The sequence below is a fragment of the Haliotis cracherodii genome, unplaced genomic scaffold (assembly GCF_022045235.1).
Source record: "Haliotis cracherodii isolate W230 unplaced genomic scaffold, xgHalCrac1.p SCAF_5, whole genome shotgun sequence".
NCBI classification, from domain to species: domain Eukaryota; kingdom Metazoa; phylum Mollusca; class Gastropoda; order Lepetellida; family Haliotidae; genus Haliotis; species Haliotis cracherodii.
Window position 1 is genome coordinate 22,846,668 of NW_027266308.1, and position 20,668 is coordinate 22,867,335.

General features: G+C 40.7%; 1 protein-coding gene across 5 annotated transcripts in view; it reads right to left on the bottom strand.

Moving 5' to 3' along the window:
• LOC139442032 (spectrin beta chain, non-erythrocytic 5-like) overlaps positions 1-20,668 on the bottom strand; it is a 154,955-nt gene that overhangs the window by 128,166 nt on the left and 6,121 nt on the right. The gene's annotated exons all lie outside the window — the stretch shown is intronic.

Below are 20,668 nucleotides of genomic sequence, written 5' to 3' on the forward strand. Positions count from 1 at the left end.
AGTTCAATGTTGCCGTCTACCTCGTTAATAACCCGTTCAAGTAGAAAGCAAATACTGCAAGTGCGCTGGCATGCATGCTACAACGTTAAATAAGATTAACTCTTGAGTTCCTGAGGTGAAAAAGTGCAAAGCAGGTGCTTAACGAGGGAACTGAACACAGAGACGCTTGTGAACGAAGTGCACGTCTCCTCGACATCCTGCATTCACTGCAGCACGGTTGATATGTTCATTGCTTGTCATTGTTGCATATCTGAGTTTGAACCATCAGTAACCAAGACAACGCACAAAGAAACTGTTTCAGAAGGATCTGCAAGAAGACATGGACACGGGTGGCATTCATTTCTGAATAGTAAACATTCAAAAACTCAATTCAAAAAGAAAAGATCACACTGTACATACCAGTACTACTGTATGATATTTCTGTTTGTATTTATCATCAGCTCAGCTTCAGGGACAGAAGAATAAAAAAAAGAAAATTAAAAAGATTTAAACAAGTATTTGTCACAGAGTGACGAAATATCCCCCGCCTGTACACCATAGTACCAAATATGAAGACAATCCAGCGATTAGTTCTTGAGATATTGTGGCAACACCGTTTTCCAACTCCAAAAACAGATTTGCCTGCTGTGACCTTGAAAATGGGGTCAAGGTCACCAAATCTGACAGGTGTATGCGGTGTCTGTATATACACTATAGTTCCAAACATGAAGACAATCCAGCGATTAGTTCTTGAGATATCGCGGCAACACTGTTTTCTAACTCCAAAAGCAGATTTGCCTGCTGTGACCTTGAAAATGGGATCAAGGTGACCAAAACCGACTGGTGTCTGCGGAGTCTATATATACACCATAGTTCCAAATATGAAGACAATCCAGTGTTTAGTTCTTGAGATATCGCGGCAACACCGTTTTCCAACTCTAAAAGCAGATTTGTCTGCTGTGACCTTGAAAATGGGATCAAGGTCACCAAAACCGACTGGTGTCTGCGGAGTCTGTATATACACCATAGTTCCAAATATGAAGACAATCCAGTGTTTAGTTCTTGAGATATCGCGGCAACAAACAGGTGGGACGTACGGACGGACGTACGGACGGTCGTGAATACTATATCCCCCGCTTCGCGCTTTCGCGCGGCGGGGGATAAAAAAAGTTTTAACCCAAACACTTCCTTTGGTGGAGCATGCAAGTTGTTTTGAGAAATGTGCAAATACAGTTCACTATTCGACCATTTTTGTGCTGTATTCTGAGTTCACTGGTTCTTCTTTCAGTCATGAAGGCTTAAAAAGCAAAGGACTTAAATGATTAAAAACAGTAAGCGCAGTCACTTCCACCTGTGAAGATCCTGGATAGAATTGATCTTCAGCAACCGCTGCTTGTTGCAAGTGGTGACTGGATCAGGTTGTCAGACTCAGTTGTTGATGCATGTCATCGTATTCCAACTGTGTAGATCAATATTCATGATGTCAATCACTGGATTGCCTGGTCCAGTCTTGATTATTTACAAACCATCATCACATAGCAGAAATATTGCTAAGAGTGGCGTTAAACAAACAAAGAAACAAAACAAAAAAACACTGTTACTTCCTTTCTTTGAATATCCACCAATAAAACATAACAGATATTTTGTGACAGGGTAAACTGTTATGACATGTACTTAAGTGGGCGACCTTGTCCATAAAAAAACCAACATTTTCATTTCAGAGCTGGACATTAACTTAAGACAATGGGAGATGATAACACAAAGATAAGATGCATAATACTTGTTACAGCTAGGTATCACCATTTAACAATACATGTTCAGCCACAAACCATATATGTACATCATAACCGATGTGACAGGTTTCACTGTTTACCCTACAGCAATATCTTGAAATGAACAACACTTAGACTATAATTTCATCAATTGACACATTACATTACACTGGGTTGACAACATATTTTCTTCAGACAGGTACCATAAGTCTGACATACAATTTGCTAGAAAAATGAAAAACTCTTCCAATTAAAGTGCTTTCACCTTCCTAAAGCCAGCATCACTTTTCATATTTTCATATTTTCACAACAAAGTCAGGTAACCCGGGTTTTACTGTCTTAATTTGGCATTTGTTTGGTCAAGCACAATTCTCTATTCATGCACACACAAAGTGGACTAATTACCTAGGAAGGTGTTAATGATGTCCTTCTTGCATCTCGCCACATACATGACGTGTTATCCCAACTTGTCCACAAGTGATGTAGTTGTGGAGATGGGCAGAAGCTCGCTCTAGCCGAAGACAACAACCCATGAAACCTGCCTGTATGTCGAGGAGAACCACAATGTCACAGCTTGCCTTTACCCACATTATACTCACAGACAAAACCCCCAAACAGTTTTTTTTCACTGAAAACCACAGCTTGAATTGATTGAAATGCCTATGCTGGTTTACTCGGACATCTTGTCGTTCCTCCAACAAATCCATACATGCATCTGACGCACCATATCGGCATAGCAGGATGACTACTGATGCAAGTAGCAAGTGGATGACTAATGTCATTCATAACCATCAAATCTAACCATTTCTATGTAAAACATACAGCTTTTACCCTTTTTATGGTGCCTGCGGCATGCCATAATCCGGCTACTCAATCCTTAAACCTCCATGTTGATACAGAGGGAGTGAAGTCTGGAAAGAGTCATAGCTTTTGTAAGCTATGCCTGGAGAAATTCAATGTTGGACAATTTTTTGGTCTAAAATAATCCACACCTAAGTGCAAGGAGATACTTTTCTTATTTCAAAATGTCGTTAAATGTCAAGAATATGGTCATTTTCGCCCATTTTGTCACCACCTCCCCACCCAACATTGAACACTATAACATGAAACTTGACAAATGGTTAGTTTGGGCACAAACATTAACTTAGGATTGTGATGTGGGGTTTTTCAAGTTGCATTTATATCCCTAAAGGTATTTTGTAACAAAAGCAATTGATCAGATAAACTTTCCGTGTCCCTGAAGCACACATGTACAGAATAACCCTTTCCCAGCCGCCCAGTGTAACATGTAATTTGTAGCATAGCTGTTTGCCCTATTGGTACATAAATGAAATCCAATCACACAGACAAGGGGAGTGGGAGTTGAACTGAAAACTCAACAGAATGAAGTCTTTGCTAACTGCAAACATAAACTATTCATATCAGGTCACAATAAACTCATTACCGGTTTGGGATTTCATTCAAATCGATAGGTGTGAGGCATTTAATTTTTTCTCTCTTATTTACTCCAAACAAACCGTTTAAGGCATCTGTGGAAACTGTCGAAGGAGAAAGCATGTATGTTTGCTATTGTTTGGTAGAAATATGAATATGTTCATTTCACACATTTTCATGACTTTCTTGTGTGTGGGTACTTGGACAACAAAATGGTGCAAGAGACTCTGGTATGTGGTAGGGAAACAGGAGAAGAAGATCTCATCAATAATGTCTATGAGCATGACAAAGCAAAAATAATGAGGATACTAAAATGTTGCTTCAAATTTGTTTCTGTTGTTGAAAACGTTTTCTGAATAGGATCATGATGACCTGATGATTGACCTTTTCCCCAACATGATGCAGTATTTGGAGTAGGTCTTGGAGAAGCTCTTGGAGGGCAAACAAATTAGTTTCATTCAAAGGGATAAAAAGAAAACAGCATGTCCCACTGTTCTCTGTTCTAGGGTCAGCCAGTAACTGAAAAGTATGACGAAGGCCAAAGTAAGGAGGTCTGGGACTTCTTCACATCAATCTCTCAACACTATTGATCCACTCTAGGATACTGGACCTCTTGCTTTGGCTAATATACATAACTTAAGGTATTACAGAAACCTTTCGTTGTTGAATTAAGTTCGTATCTCACCAGCAAACAAGCAGCAAAGCTTACGAAAAGTATTCAAAATCAAATACAAACCAACTATTCCCTAATGTAGTGGAGCAGAAAACTATTTCAAAATTATTCTGGTCAATGTGTATCAAATTAGTGCCGACCACCGGAGCCAGTGTGAACATTGTTTTTGTGGCTGTGTATATGCACAGCTTGGAGTGATTCTGACCCAGATGGGGCAATGTCACATACACTGCAAGTAATGCACGTCATGTCTACATTCACAGTCATGTGCTCTGGGTTACATATGATAAGTATGCTGAGAATGTAGTTACCAATGATCCTTTTTATGACTGTTTCAATGCAATGGGTATGACATTCTTTGAAAGTACAATGTTTTGTGGAATACTCTTAAGCACTTAACATGCTTAAGTTGCAAAAACAAACAAATCCTGAAAGTGTAAACAAAACAAATCAAACTACAACTTGCACAAACACCAATCCAGCACCATAAGTTTTATTATTTGTTTGTTGTTTAACGCAGCACTCAGCAATATTCCAGCTATATGACGGTGGTCTGTAAATAAGACAATCCAGTGATTGATATCATGAGCATCGATCCATGCGATTGGGATACAACAATAAGCATCAACCAAGAGAGCCTGATCACCTGATCCCATTAGTTGCCTCTTACGACAAGCATAGTCGCCTTTCACCGCAGGCATGGGCGGCTGAAGTTCGCTGAACACCTATTCTAACCCGGATCTTCACCGAGTGGAATGTGATCATCGAAGTTAATGAAAACCACTCAAGATATTAAAAATAGGCATGTTTAGCTTGCATTATTATATAACATATAAATAAATTCACAAAATAATCACACCATAAATTGTCCCTCAAGACAAACTGAAACATGTAGAACAATTCTTGTCATGTGTTATTTTGTGAATTTCTTCATATATGTGTGTGTACATATTATTATTAAAATTGTAATTATTATTGTCATATATATTATTGATTGACTTGATTTACTTCTAATTATTACCATTTCCTTTTTTGATACGTGAAGTAAAATAAGTGCACCATTTTGCTTATCATTTACACAAAAATCAATCAGCAATTGACTTGTTTCTGACCCAGTCTCCATATGTTTCACTACAAGATCAGTGATCACCTAAAAAGGCTCGTGAATTGATCCAATCCGGGAGAGTAAATGTGTTATTGACAGTCGCAACATATATATCCGGCAGGCTGACGGGCGGGGGAGCCACTTTCCCTGAATCAACACAATACACAATAGAGGGAATTCCTTCCCCGCGAGACTGGCGTAGGGTCCTGGGGCTTCCAGCCTTGTGATCACACTAGGAGTGGTTCGCGTCACACTGTGGGTATGACCAATACAAAGACGAACTCTCTAAACCTCACAAGTGTAACCATATCATTCATAACTTGTCAGTGCGTACCGTGAATGGGTGGGTAGGAATTATGTTGTGGGTTTGCCACAAGTTGCAGACTACAGACAATACTGAAGTGAAGCTGTTCAAATATGGCCCCCTTGATGGGAAATTCATGCTGGTTCACTGAAATGTCCTATATTATCATGGAACAACCTCTTCACAATGTACATTAAGCACACTGAGTCTGGACATCATTTCCATAGCTTTAATGGAGACCCGTCCTAGATGCCATACCTATCAAAATGATACTTCTCAAAATGAAAATCACCATCATTTCTATTTCCTATTAATTCCTTACTATTTCCATTTGTACAGTTGTAAAGATTCTGGAATCAATATTTACTACTAGTCGTCCATGCAGTGATTATTGCAGTGAGCCTCTATTGCACCTGGGAACTCGGTCAGTGCCCATGTGTCACTGAAGTGTTGCTTATATAGTTCTGACTACTGGTGCATATTTGTTACAGATTGTTACATTTTGTGTGTCTAAACAATAATATTTTCACTTTAATATTGTCGACATGTTATTCGCTTGTAATATTATTGATTGACATCATGAGCTTCAGTCCATGCAATTGGGATACGATGACATGCATCAACCAAGTCAGTGAGCATGACCACCCAATCCCGTTAGTCGCTTCTTTTGACAAGCATGGGTTGCTGAGACCAATTTTAAACGGATCTTCACAGGGGCAAGTTCATTTTGTATGAGTTTTCTGAAAAGTTTTGGGGACTTATGGGTAACTGAAAAGAAAGTACATGCATTTCTATTTTTTTCAGCAATTGTTCATAACATGTCATATTGGTCTACTAATATAATAATGACATTAATATGTTCTAAACATCAGCAAGTTCCTCCATAGTGTAGGAGGACACATTAACATAATTAACAATGAACTGGTCCAACAGCTGCAGAAGGAAGTGTCCATCACAGTCCAATGACATGGAAATAGATGCAGGTTGACATTAAGTTGTTTCCCTGATTTGTGAGTTTCCTGGCCTCACCACCATCTGACTGTGTGGGTTATAATTAGGCTGATTATCAGTTGAATGTCCAGTCTCCTGATATGTATGTCAACCAGTTGACATTCGATATTCTCGTTATAATTATTTGATTAAAAATGATGTTGGTAAGTACATGTACTGACATGACTGTTAGACTAACATCTAGTCTAACATGACTGTATCCTCATAATTCTGCAAGTTAATAAAATGAGCTATCTGATGTAAATGTATGTATTGTAACCTACACTTATAAATATATTACTAGATGCTGCTTTGTGTGAAAGTATGTAACATCATCTATTGACATAAAACAAATAAGATTCTTTTGTAAATTTTGCAAGTTGACATGTTTTGCCAAACACAAAGTATAGAAAGTTAAACATGTTAAATGGAACTTGTTCATGCATGTGCAACATACATCACATACCTGGAAGCAGCAGAAGCATGCGTTGGTGGTGTCACAGGGAACACAAAATTAATCATGAATAATACAAACATATCTTAGCATCAATGTAAAATTGTGAGCTTTTTTTAACCAGACTCGTGAAGTTGCATGCCACATGTGGATTGACCAATTAAAAAACTAACCTTGTACAGGCAGTATGCGACTGTCAATATCCAGGCATGGATGGCTATGTGTGGAATATGACTCGTGCCATATGCAAAATTGAAACAACTTTATCAAACATGGAGTAATGCTTCTATCATGTTATGTTTTTAGTTTCCGGTAAGCTATGAAGTCTCTTTGTGTATGACATACTAACGGTTTACTTACGTTCCGACAGCACCTTATATGTGAAGGCTTATACAATGGTTACATATTTGCAGCATTCTATTGTAAGTAACTAAGTAGTTTATAGAGAATATCTTTAAGTTTAGTGACTTAGCGAAAATGCAACATACATGTATATGAAAAAAGCTGCATCTATCCAAACTTTGATTTAATTGTGAGTTTGCTCATGGGAGATTATAAATATTTGCTTGCTGGGAATAATAATCAATACAATAACAGTCAATGACAACACAGGTTCGGGAAAGATTTCCACCCTAGTCCCCCCTCCAAAACTTATTAATGTACAATACATATTAATACATTAAGGATAGGGTGTTTCTTCCAACTATATATATGTTCGAGGGGTTGGGGGAATACGGGCAGAAGTCTTACCCAGGTTTGTAATTCTAAATTGCTTTGGGATTCCACCAAGGGTATATTACATGATGACCAGAAGACTCAAAGGGTTGATTGGTGTTTCGATGAGACCTTATATAAATATTTTCAAAAGGCTTTTCCAACAAAAAACTAGTCAACTGTCAGGCAACTAATGCTACTGACTAGTTGACTAGTTGACAACAGGAACTTGGCAGTCGGTTCAGATTCAGTTATCATCGACTGTCCTGGCCTTCTGAGGGGTCAACCACTGGATAGATTAATTATGTGGCCACTGAGCCTTGTCAATAGGCTTTTCTCTTGTGTTGTAGCAGTGATAAGGTCTGGCTGCCAGACATGGGTTGATGCAGCCTTGCTTCAAGTCCATGAGAATTCCCTGGGTTTATAATAATTCTAACAGGATGTTTATAGTGACAGCTTGTTCTTTTTATTTATATAATCTAGAAATTATGATCTAAACTAATTCTCATTATATTGAATTTTGCAAGTCTAGGGTAGATGGTACACCTATCCGTATCAGGTTTATGAGAATTTCAGAAATATTACACACATCAAGCATTTCAAGTAATAAAGTATCCTGTGAGTGAGTGAGTGAGTGAGTGAGTGAGTGAGTGTAATGAAAGCCATTTTGCTGTAGGGTAAACAGATGGTCTTACAGGAGACTAAAATGTCTCTATTTCTCCCCATATACAGGTATCCAATCACCACAGAATGTATGCTTGACTTTATCACAAACCAAATAAAAGTCAAAGAGGCAAATCAATGAACGTTTTGTCAGACTGCATGGTTTGATCAAAGCTTACAGCTGCTGCCGAACCGATGATGGCTGCCAGGACCGTCACATACAATAACCCTCATAGGAAAGGGACTCATAGCAATCCTAAAAAGCAGTGATGGAAATTAAACAAGAATGTCTTCTAGTCCGAATAGTGATAACATATAGCAATTCCCCTCAAAATACCGATAACATTAAGAAACTGGTCCGACTTGTAGGCTTGTGCTTATTTACATCCCTGAAAAGTATGAAATGTCATTCAAATCACACTTTGTTTGTCTGTGAGCTGTATGTAACTAGGTACAATTTTGATGAAAATCTGAACATATGTTGAACTATAAGTGAAGCAAACAACTGTTCACAAATTCAAGAAATTTGGGTAAAAAAACTTAAATGTTAATACATCCTTATAATTATAAACACAGTGTACTGGTTGTCATGGCAAGACTAGACACACTGCCATCTTAACACAAGTCTTTACTGGAGATGACAGTGATCCTTATGTATCTGTCACAGGTTGTGAGGTGAAATAGGGCTTAAGAAAGTGTTCATGATTATCACACTATAGCCACGTGCAGGCACCTGCATGCATGGCTGCTTGTACTAGTGCGGGCTAACGCTGGTTTTATTGGGCTAGCTCACTGAGATGCCATGCTGCAGGTTAACATGGATACCCCACTGACAAACATTCTGACTGACCATTCCTTGTTTTATTCCCTTAATGATGAACACCAGGCAACTGTAAGAGATTACACCAATAGTGGACCCGTGAAGATCCGGGGTAGAAAAGGTCTTCAGCAACCCATGCTTGATGTTAAAGGCGACTATGCTTGTCGTAAGAGGCTACTAGTACTAATGGGATCGGGTGGTCAGGCTTGCTGACTTGATTGATGCATGTTATCATATACTACGATGCTTATGACAGGATTGTCTGGTCCAGACTCGATTATTTACAGACCGCTGTCATATAGCTGGAATATTGCTGAGTGCCGCATTAAACAACAAACAAACCAATGGTGAGTGGGTGAGTGAGTTAGGTTTAATCTTGCTTTGATATTCCAGTTGTATCATAGCGTGTCGGCTTAATGTGGGAGATAAGTCCCAGGTGACGCATATCTCAGACATCAGAAACTGGCACTTGTCCAATAGGTCTTGCCAAACTGCCTAATAATTAAGGTCTCATAAGGACTAGTAGACATTTGCCATTATTAAGGGTATTGCTATACGTTATCATTATAAGGACTCAGTGGACTGAAAGAGTTAGTTTCTATTGCTGCTTTCAGTCACAAACATCAGCATTTCAAAGTACATGTTCTCGTCATAATTAAATAGTCTTAAGCATGAGACAGTTGGATTGAAAATGTCCATTGAGACATGTGTTCTAGCTGTGTCCTTATGATTGGTACAGATCTACCCAGCTGTCTTACACAAAAGACTAGCACTAGATGTGGTGGAGGTGACAGGTAGCAGAGCACAGTAGTCGACTAGAGCACAAACTACCCAGCTGTCTTACACAGTAGCCTTCTACTAACAGGAGAGGGAGGGCATGGGAGGTGACAGGTGGCAGAGCACAGTAGTCGTCTAGAGCACAAACTACCCAGCTGTCTTACTAAGTCGACTAGCACTAGATGTGGTGTAGGTGACAGGTAGCAGAGCACAGTTGTCGTCTAGGGCACAAACTACCCAGCTGTCTTACACAGTAGCCTTCTACTAACAGGAGAGGGAGGGCATGGGAGGTGACAGGTAGCAGAGCACAGTTGTCGACTAGAGCACAAACTACCAAGCTGTCTCACTAAGTCGACTAGCACTAGATGTGGTGTAGGTGACAGGTAGCAGAGCACAGTTGTCGACTATAGCATAAACTACCCAGCTGTCTTACACAGTAGACACTAGCACCAGGTGTGGTGGAGGTGACAGGTAGCACAGTAGCTGACTATATAAAAACTACCCAGCTGTCTTTCACAGCAGCCTTCTACTACCAGGAGAAGGGGGGGGGGGGGGGTGTTATGAGGGGAGGTAACAGGTAGATGAAGCCCAGCCGACCAAAACACAAGCAACGTAACTGTCCCTACAGTAGCCTTCCACAACCTGAGGAACGGGGTGGGCCGACAGGTAGCTGTAGCCTCAGAGGTCTGTTCTGGTCCAACAAGCAGGGCACATTCCTGGATTATCTTTCCTCTCATGTATAATTCATGGCCACTGTGAGGGTAATTCCCAGTAGCAAGTGCCCATAATGTCCTTCTTCAGCAGTCACAGAGTGTGACCGGAAAATGGGCATATCATTCATTGACTACACCACATCATCCAGGGAGCACATCTAGCTTCCCCATGTAGAGGTTTTGCTTGACAGCACAGATTATGACTTTGTATTCCCAGTATCCTGGACATATGCTGCACCCTCCGTACATTCAAAACCCCGTCTATCAACTCCATAGTACCTCACTTTGATATGGCCATGACTTGAAGTGAAGTGAAGTAGTAGACCGAGGCCATCTTAGGATATATAAGGGTATAAGGGTTTACCCATCTACCTGGCATTTCAGAACTGGCAGGTGGGTTGGTGGGTGGATGGTCGGGTCAGTGGATTGGTGGGCCGGTAGGTGGATGGTCGGGTCGGTGGATGAGTTGGTCGATAGGTGGATGGGTGGGTCGATGGGTGGATGGTCGGGTCGATGGATGGGTTGGTCGGTAGGTGGATGGTCGGGTCGGTGGATGAGTTGGTCGATAGGTGGATGGGTGGGTCGATGGGTGGATGGCCGGGTCAGTGGAGAAGCTCTTGGAGGGCAAACAAATTAGTTTCATTCAAAGGGATAAAAAGAAAACAGCATGTCCCACTGTTCTCTGTTCTAGGGTCAGCCAGTAACTGAAAAGTATGACGAAGGCCAAAGTAAGGAGGTCTGGGACTTCTTCACATCAATCTCTCAACACTATTGATCCACTCTAGGATACTGGACCTCTTGCTTTGGCTAATATACATAACTTAAGGTATTACAGAAACCTTTCGTTGTTGAATTAAGTTCGTATCTCACCAGCAAACAAGCAGCAAAGCTTACGAAAAGTATTCAAAATCAAATACAAACCAACTATTCCCTAATGTAGTGGAGCAGAAAACTATTTCAAAATTATTCTGGTCAATGTGTATCAAATTAGTGCCGACCACCGGAGCCAGTGTGAACATTGTTTTTGTGGCTGTGTATATGCACAGCTTGGAGTGATTCTGACCCAGATGGGGCAATGTCACATACACTGCAAGTAATGCACGTCATGTCTACATTCACAGTCATGTGCTCTGGGTTACATATGATAAGTATGCTGAGAATGTAGTTACCAATGATCCTTTTTATGACTGTTTCAATGCAATGGGTATGACATTCTTTGAAAGTACAATGTTTTGTGGAATACTCTTAAGCACTTAACATGCTTAAGTTGCAAAAACAAACAAATCCTGAAAGTGTAAACAAAACAAATCAAACTACAACTTGCACAAACACCAATCCAGCACCATAAGTTTTATTATTTGTTTGTTGTTTAACGCAGCACTCAGCAATATTCCAGCTATATGACGGTGGTCTGTAAATAAGACAATCCAGTGATTGATATCATGAGCATCGATCCATGCGATTGGGATACAACAATAAGCATCAACCAAGAGAGCCTGATCACCTGATCCCATTAGTTGCCTCTTACGACAAGCATAGTCGCCTTTCACCGCAGGCATGGGCGGCTGAAGTTCGCTGAACACCTATTCTAACCCGGATCTTCACCGAGTGGAATGTGATCATCGAAGTTAATGAAAACCACTCAAGATATTAAAAATAGGCATGTTTAGCTTGCATTATTATATAACATATAAATAAATTCACAAAATTCCTTCCCCGCGAGACTGGCGTAGGGTCCTGGGGCTTCCAGCCTTGTGATCACACTAGGAGTGGTTCGCGTCACACTGTGGGTATGACCAATACAAAGACGAACTCTCTAAACCTCACAAGTGTAACCATATCATTCATAACTTGTCAGTGCGTACCGTGAATGGGTGGGTAGGAATTATGTTGTGGGTTTGCCACAAGTTGCAGACTACAGACAATACTGAAGTGAAGCTGTTCAAATATGGCCCCCTTGATGGGAAATTCATGCTGGTTCACTGAAATGTCCTATATTATCATGGAACAACCTCTTCACAATGTACATTAAGCACACTGAGTCTGGACATCATTTCCATAGCTTTAATGGAGACCCGTCCTAGATGCCATACCTATCAAAATGATACTTCTCAAAAAGAAAATCACCATCATTTCTATTTCCTATTAATTCCTTACTATTTCCATTTGTACAGTTGTAAAGATTCTGGAATCAATATTTACTACTAGTCGTCCATGCAGTGATTATTGCAGTGAGCCTCTATTGCACCTGGGAACTCGGTCAGTGCCCATGTGTCACTGAAGTGTTGCTTATATAGTTCTGACTACTGGTGCATATTTGTTACAGATTGTTACATTTTGTGTGTCTAAACAATAATATTTTCACTTTAATATTGTCGACATGTTATTCGCTTGTAATATTATTGATTGACATCATGAGCTTCAGTCCATGCAATTGGGATACGATGACATGCATCAACCAAGTCAGTGAGCATGACCACCCAATCCCGTTAGTCGCTTCTTTTGACAAGCATGGGTTGCTGAGACCAATTTTAAACGGATCTTCACAGGGACAAGTTCATTTTGTATGAGTTTTCTGAAAAGTTTTGGGGACTTATGGGTAACTGAAAAGAAAGTACATGCATTTCTATTTTTTTCAGCAATTGTTCATAACATGTCATATTGGTCTACTAATATAATAATGACATTAATATGTTCTAAACATCAGCAAGTTCCTCCATAGTGTAGGAGGACACATTAACATAATTAACAATGAACTGGTCCAACAGCTGCAGAAGGAAGTGTCCATCACAGTCCAATGACATGGAAATAGATGCAGGTTGACATTAAGTTGTTTCCCTGATTTGTGAGTTTCCTGGCCTCACCACCATCTGACTGTGTGGGTTATAATTAGGCTGATTATCAGTTGAATGTCCAGTCTCCTGATATGTATGTCAACCAGTTGACATTCGATATTCTCGTTATAATTATTTGATTAAAAATGATGTTGGTAAGTACATGTACTGACATGACTGTTAGACTAACATCTAGTCTAACATGACTGTATCCTCATAATTCTGCAAGTTAATAAAATGAGCTATCTGATGTAAATGTATGTATTGTAACCTACACTTATAAATATATTACTAGATGCTGCTTTGTGTGAAAGTATGTAACATCATCTATTGACATAAAACAAATAAGATTCTTTTGTAAATTTTGCAAGTTGACATGTTTTGCCAAACACAAAGTATAGAAAGTTAAACATGTTAAATGGAACTTGTTCATGCATGTGCAACATACATCACATACCTGGAAGCAGCAGAAGCATGCGTTGGTGGTGTCACAGGGAACACAAAATTAATCATGAATAATACAAACATATCTTAGCATCAATGTAAAATTGTGAGCTTTTTTTAACCAGACTCGTGAAGTTGCATGCCACATGTGGATTGACCAATTAAAAAACTAACCTTGTACAGGCAGTATGCGACTGTCAATATCCAGGCATGGATGGCTATGTGTGGAATATGACTCGTGCCATATGCAAAATTGAAACAACTTTATCAAACATGGAGTAATGCTTCTATCATGTTATGTTTTTAGTTTCCGGTAAGCTATGAAGTCTCTTTGTGTATGACATACTAACGGTTTACTTACGTTCCGACAGCACCTTATATGTGAAGGCTTATACAATGGTTACATATTTGCAGCATTCTATTGTAAGTAACTAAGTAGTTTATAGAGAATATCTTTAAGTTTAGTGACTTAGCGAAAATGCAACATACATGTATATGAAAAAAGCTGCATCTATCCAAACTTTGATTTAATTGTGAGTTTGCTCATGGGAGATTATAAATATTTGCTTGCTGGGAATAATAATCAATACAATAACAGTCAATGACAACACAGGTTCGGGAAAGATTTCCACCCTAGTCCCCCCTCCAAAACTTATTAATGTACAATACATATTAATACATTAAGGATAGGGTGTTTCTTCCAACTATATATATGTTCGAGGGGTTGGGGGAATACGGGCAGAAGTCTTACCCAGGTTTGTAATTCTAAATTGCTTTGGGATTCCACCAAGGGTATATTACATGATGACCAGAAGACTCAAAGGGTTGATTGGTGTTTCGATGAGACCTTATATAAATATTTTCAAAAGGCTTTTCCAACAAAAAACTAGTCAACTGTCAGGCAACTAATGCTACTGACTAGTTGACTAGTTGACAACAGGAACTTGGCAGTCGGTTCAGATTCAGTTATCATCGACTGTCCTGGCCTTCTGAGGGGTCAACCACTGGATAGATTAATTATGTGGCCACTGAGCCTTGTCAATAGGCTTTTCTCTTGTGTTGTAGCAGTGATAAGGTCTGGCTGCCAGACATGGGTTGATGCAGCCTTGCTTCAAGTCCATGAGAATTCCCTGGGTTTATAATAATTCTAACAGGATGTTTATAGTGACAGCTTGTTCTTTTTATTTATATAATCTAGAAATTATGATCTAAACTAATTCTCATTATATTGAATTTTGCAAGTCTAGGGTAGATGGTACACCTATCCGTATCAGGTTTATGAGAATTTCAGAAATATTACACACATCAAGCATTTCAAGTAATAAAGTATCCTGTGAGTGAGTGAGTGAGTGAGTGAGTGTAATGAAAGCCATTTTGCTGTAGGGTAAACAGATGGTCTTACAGGAGACTAAAATGTCTCTATTTCTCCCCATATACAGGTATCCAATCACCACAGAATGTATGCTTGACTTTATCACAAACCAAATAAAAGTCAAAGAGGCAAATCAATGAACGTTTTGTCAGACTGCATGGTTTGATCAAAGCTTACAGCTGCTGCCGAACCGATGATGGCTGCCAGGACCGTCACATACAATAACCCTCATAGGAAAGGGACTCATAGCAATCCTAAAAAGCAGTGATGGAAATTAAACAAGAATGTCTTCTAGTCCGAATAGTGATAACATATAGCAATTCCCCTCAAAATACCGATAACATTAAGAAACTGGTCCGACTTGTAGGCTTGTGCTTATTTACATCCCTGAAAAGTATGAAATGTCATTCAAATCACACTTTGTTTGTCTGTGAGCTGTATGTAACTAGGTACAATTTTGATGAAAATCTGAACATATGTTGAACTATAAGTGAAGCAAACAACTGTTCACAAATTCAAGAAATTTGGGTAAAAAAACTTAAATGTTAATACATCCTTATAATTATAAACACAGTGTACTGGTTGTCATGGCAAGACTAGACACACTGCCATCTTAACACAAGTCTTTACTGGAGATGACAGTGATCCTTATGTATCTGTCACAGGTTGTGAGGTGAAATAGGGCTTAAGAAAGTGTTCATGATTATCACACTATAGCCACGTGCAGGCACCTGCATGCATGGCTGCTTGTACTAGTGCGGGCTAACGCTGGTTTTATTGGGCTAGCTCACTGAGATGCCATGCTGCAGGTTAACATGGATACCCCACTGACAAACATTCTGACTGACCATTCCTTGTTTTATTCCCTTAATGATGAACACCAGGCAACTGTAAGAGATTACACCAATAGTGGACCCGTGAAGATCCGGGGTAGAAAAGGTCTTCAGCAACCCATGCTTGATGTTAAAGGCGACTATGCTTGTCGTAAGAGGCTACTAGTACTAATGGGATCGGGTGGTCAGGCTTGCTGACTTGATTGATGCATGTTATCATATACTACGATGCTTATGACAGGATTGTCTGGTCCAGACTCGATTATTTACAGACCGCTGTCATATAGCTGGAATATTGCTGAGTGCCGCATTAAACAACAAACAAACCAATGGTGAGTGGGTGAGTGAGTTAGGTTTAATCTTGCTTTGATATTCCAGTTGTATCATAGCGTGTCGGCTTAATGTGGGAGATAAGTCCCAGGTGACGCATATCTCAGACATCAGAAACTGGCACTTGTCCAATAGGTCTTGCCAAACTGCCTAATAATTAAGGTCTCATAAGGACTAGTAGACATTTGCCATTATTAAGGGTATTGCTATACGTTATCATTATAAGGACTCAGTGGACTGAAAGAGTTAGTTTCTATTGCTGCTTTCAGTCACAAACATCAGCATTTCAAAGTACATGTTCTCGTCATAATTAAATAGTCTTAAGCATGAGACAGTTGGATTGAAAATGTCCATTGAGACATGTGTTCTAGCTGTGTCCTTATGATTGGTACAGATCTACCCAGCTGTCTTACACAAAAGACTAGCACTAGATGTGGTGGAGGTGACAGGTAGCAGAGCACAGTAGTCGACTAGAGCACAAACTACCCAGCTGTCTTACACAGTAGCCTTCTACTAACAGGAGAGGGAGGGCATGGGAGGTGACAGGTGGCAGAGCACAGTAGTCGTCTAGAGCACAAACTACCCAGCTGTCTTACTAAGTCGACTAGCACTAGATGTGGTGTAGGTGACAGGTAGCAGAGCACAGTTGTCGTCTAGGGCACAAACTACCCAGCTGTCTTACACAGTAGCCTTCTACTAACAGGAGAGGGAGGGCATGGGAGGTGACAGGTAGCAGAGCACAGTTGTCGACTAGAGCACAAACTACCAAGCTGTCTCACTAAGTCGACTAGCACTAGATGTGGTGTAGGTGACAGGTAGCAGAGCACAGTTGTCGACTATAGCATAAACTACCCAGCTGTCTTACACAGTAGACACTAGCACCAGGTGTGGTGGAGGTGACAGGTAGCACAGTAGCTGACTATATAAAAACTACCCAGCTGTCTTTCACAGCAGCCTTCTACTACCAGGAGAAGGGGGGGGGGGGGGTGTTATGAGGGGAGGTAACAGGTAGATGAAGCCCAGCCGACCAAAACACAAGCAACGTAACTGTCCCTACAGTAGCCTTCCACAACCTGAGGAACGGGGTGGGCCGACAGGTAGCTGTAGCCTCAGAGGTCTGTTCTGGTCCAACAAGCAGGGCACATTCCTGGATTATCTTTCCTCTCATGTATAATTCATGGCCACTGTGAGGGTAATTCCCAGTAGCAAGTGCCCATAATGTCCTTCTTCAGCAGTCACAGAGTGTGACCGGAAAATGGGCATATCATTCATTGACTACACCACATCATCCAGGGAGCACATCTAGCTTCCCCATGTAGAGGTTTTGCTTGACAGCACAGATTATGACTTTGTATTCCCAGTATCCTGGACATATGCTGCACCCTCCGTACATTCAAAACCCCGTCTATCAACTCCATAGTACCTCACTTTGATATGGCCATGACTTGAAGTGAAGTGAAGTAGTAGACCGAGGCCATCTTAGGATATATAAGGGTATAAGGGTTTACCCATCTACCTGGCATTTCAGAACTGGCAGGTGGGTTGGTGGGTGGATGGTCGGGTCAGTGGATTGGTGGGCCGGTAGGTGGATGGTCGGGTCGGTGGATGAGTTGGTCGATAGGTGGATGGGTGGGTCGATGGGTGGATGGTCGGGTCGATGGATGGGTTGGTCGGTAGGTGGATGGTCGGGTCGGTGGATGAGTTGGTCGATAGGTGGATGGGTGGGTCGATGGGTGGATGGTCGGGTCAGTGGATTGGTGGGCCGGTAGGTGGATGGGTGGGTCGGGTCGGTGGATGGGTTGGTCGATAGGTGGATGGGTGGGTCGATGGGTGGATGGTCGGGTCGGTGGATGGGTGGGTCGGTAGGTGGATGGGTGGGTCAGGTAAGAAGGATCGGTGCGTCAGTGGACAGGTTGGTTGGTAGGTGGATGGGTGGGTCGGTAGGTGGATGGGTGGGTCGGTAGGTGGATGGGTGGATGGGTTGGTCGGTATGGGGATGGAATGGTCAGTAGGTGGATGGTCGGTAGGTGGATGGATAGATCAGTAGGTGGATCGGTGGATCGGTAGGTGGATGGGTGGATGGGTGGGTGGGTTGGTCGGTATGGGGATGGAATGGTCAGTAGGTGGATGGGTTGGTCGATAGGTGGATGGGTTTATCGGGAGGTGGATGGATTGGTCGGTAGATGGATGGTTGGGTTGGTGGGTCGGTAGATGGTTTGGGTAGGTAGATAACAGTTAATGACCAAAATTCATTATTGGATTCTATTTCACAAAGACACCTATCATTAAGCTGCAATCAATCATGAAAGAATCTAACTTTGTTCTCAAACCTAAAGAAATCTATGTTATTTTCAATTCCTTAGTTGTCAAAATACTCAATCTCCACAATTCACATGTCCAGGCACATGATCCTAAAATGAGTTGAGTTCTGTACCCCATAACATTGGCGAGGGAGAGTGAGTACTCCACACAGCACTCCGCTAGGTTACAGCTATGTGTGGCAGTAAGTGATAAGAGGCCAGACAAACCAGTGGCCTATAGCATGAGCAACAACATTATGGCGGTACACTCACACATGTGCCCCATTGAACTACTGTGGACACTTTCTGGTAGGGGTGTGCAATATAACTGGTATACTGGTTTATTGAAATACAGATGTCAGCAAGACATAAATTGCAATACAACCCTTGTGTATCAATATTTTCAAACAGTCACAGAAGAATTAATATATAATGATATATAACTAATATCTACTATCTTGAGGTATTTGGATGGACTGGGTTCCTATCTCAACCATGTAACATTAACATTCCATACAGATGAAAGTGAGTGAGTATGGGTTTACATCGCTCTTAGCAATAATCCAGCAATATCACAACTGCGGACACCAGAAATGGGCTCCACACATTGTACCCATGTGGGGAATTGACCCCGGATCAGCGTGACTAGTGAACACTTTAACCACTTAGCTACCCCACCGCCCTCTATATTGATGACATAATAGATAGACTTGTTTATCCATACTTCGTTATCTGAAATCTGGATTATTGAATGAAGAAGTACCATTTTAACAGAACAAATAAATATAATATTGGCCCCAGTATGTATTGCAGTATCATCGTATCACTATCTGTTGCGAGACGATTTATGTGCCAATACGCCAACCCTACTCTCTGGAGCAGAATCCACAGTTATTACCTCACAGAAGAGACGTCAACACAGTTCGTCAATTACACGTGACATTACAGACAACCATTTGTAAAACATAGAAGATACACAAAAGTTTACCACCAACCTTCGGACAAGTTTCGGATAGAAAAAATTACATACACTTTTAAGATTAGCACAATCATGACACGAAACAATGTTGTGATTTATTTCAATGTTGTTGTTCCTCCTCCCTCACACAAGCAAAGATCAGCAAACAAAAGCCTTAGCAAATAAACAAATAGAGCATTTTGAAATTGCTTGACGTTAGTGACATTTTCCCCACACTCCTTACAACATGTTTATCAAACATTATTCATATCACCCATGTTGAATTTCATTTCATCATATCCTGTCATTGTTCAGTATGGTATGACTGAAGTTTCAACTTAAATACTACCGTCATCATATCCTCTTTGTACGCCTCAAACAATGTTTGGCAGACATGTCTCAAAACATTTTCAATTCTCCTTTCAGCATCAAGAGAGTCATGTCAACATTTATACAAGGGATTACACTCTAACTTGTTTTAAGGAGTCATTTCACGGATGTGTGGATAGTGATGGGGATAATATGCACATTTCAGGTCCATTGATCGGTGTGGTCAACCTATAAAAACATCGAGCCAGCATGTTGACAGATGCTACATCCACTTGATTCCATCAACAGAAATACCTGTAGTGCACAGCCCTACTAGGGCTGGGAAGAGTCCAAATTCAGTACCCGGGGACCCGACCCCCTATTATCTGACCCTACTCGGGTACCCACTGTAGGTCTCAAGAGTTGGGAACAAAATGTCTGATTGGGAATTGTTTTACTGCAGCCCTGGCAAAAACTATTTTAGATACATGTATGAAACGATCAGACCAATGTGTACACTGAAGTTGACTGAACCTTTATCTTTACTCAAACATATATCACTCAAAAGGAATGTGTGCATCATTATAACAAAATGTGAACATTAGTGACTTCAAGCGTAACCACTGAGCTATAGTGAGTTAATTGTTCTCATTAAACAATATATCACATGACTAACCACGGGTCTGGGTAGTACTGTGGGTACCTGGGTCAGACTCACCCGACCCAAGTCCCAGCCCTAAGCCCTACCAGCTACTAGACTATTACAGTTGACTCTCGCAAACCGGAGTCGGGTAACCCATCACCTGCAGGACTTCACGATCCCTTTTAAAAATATGACTGTCCGTTTGTTGCTAAAAAGCAAATTAACAATGCCTATTTATGTATACTAC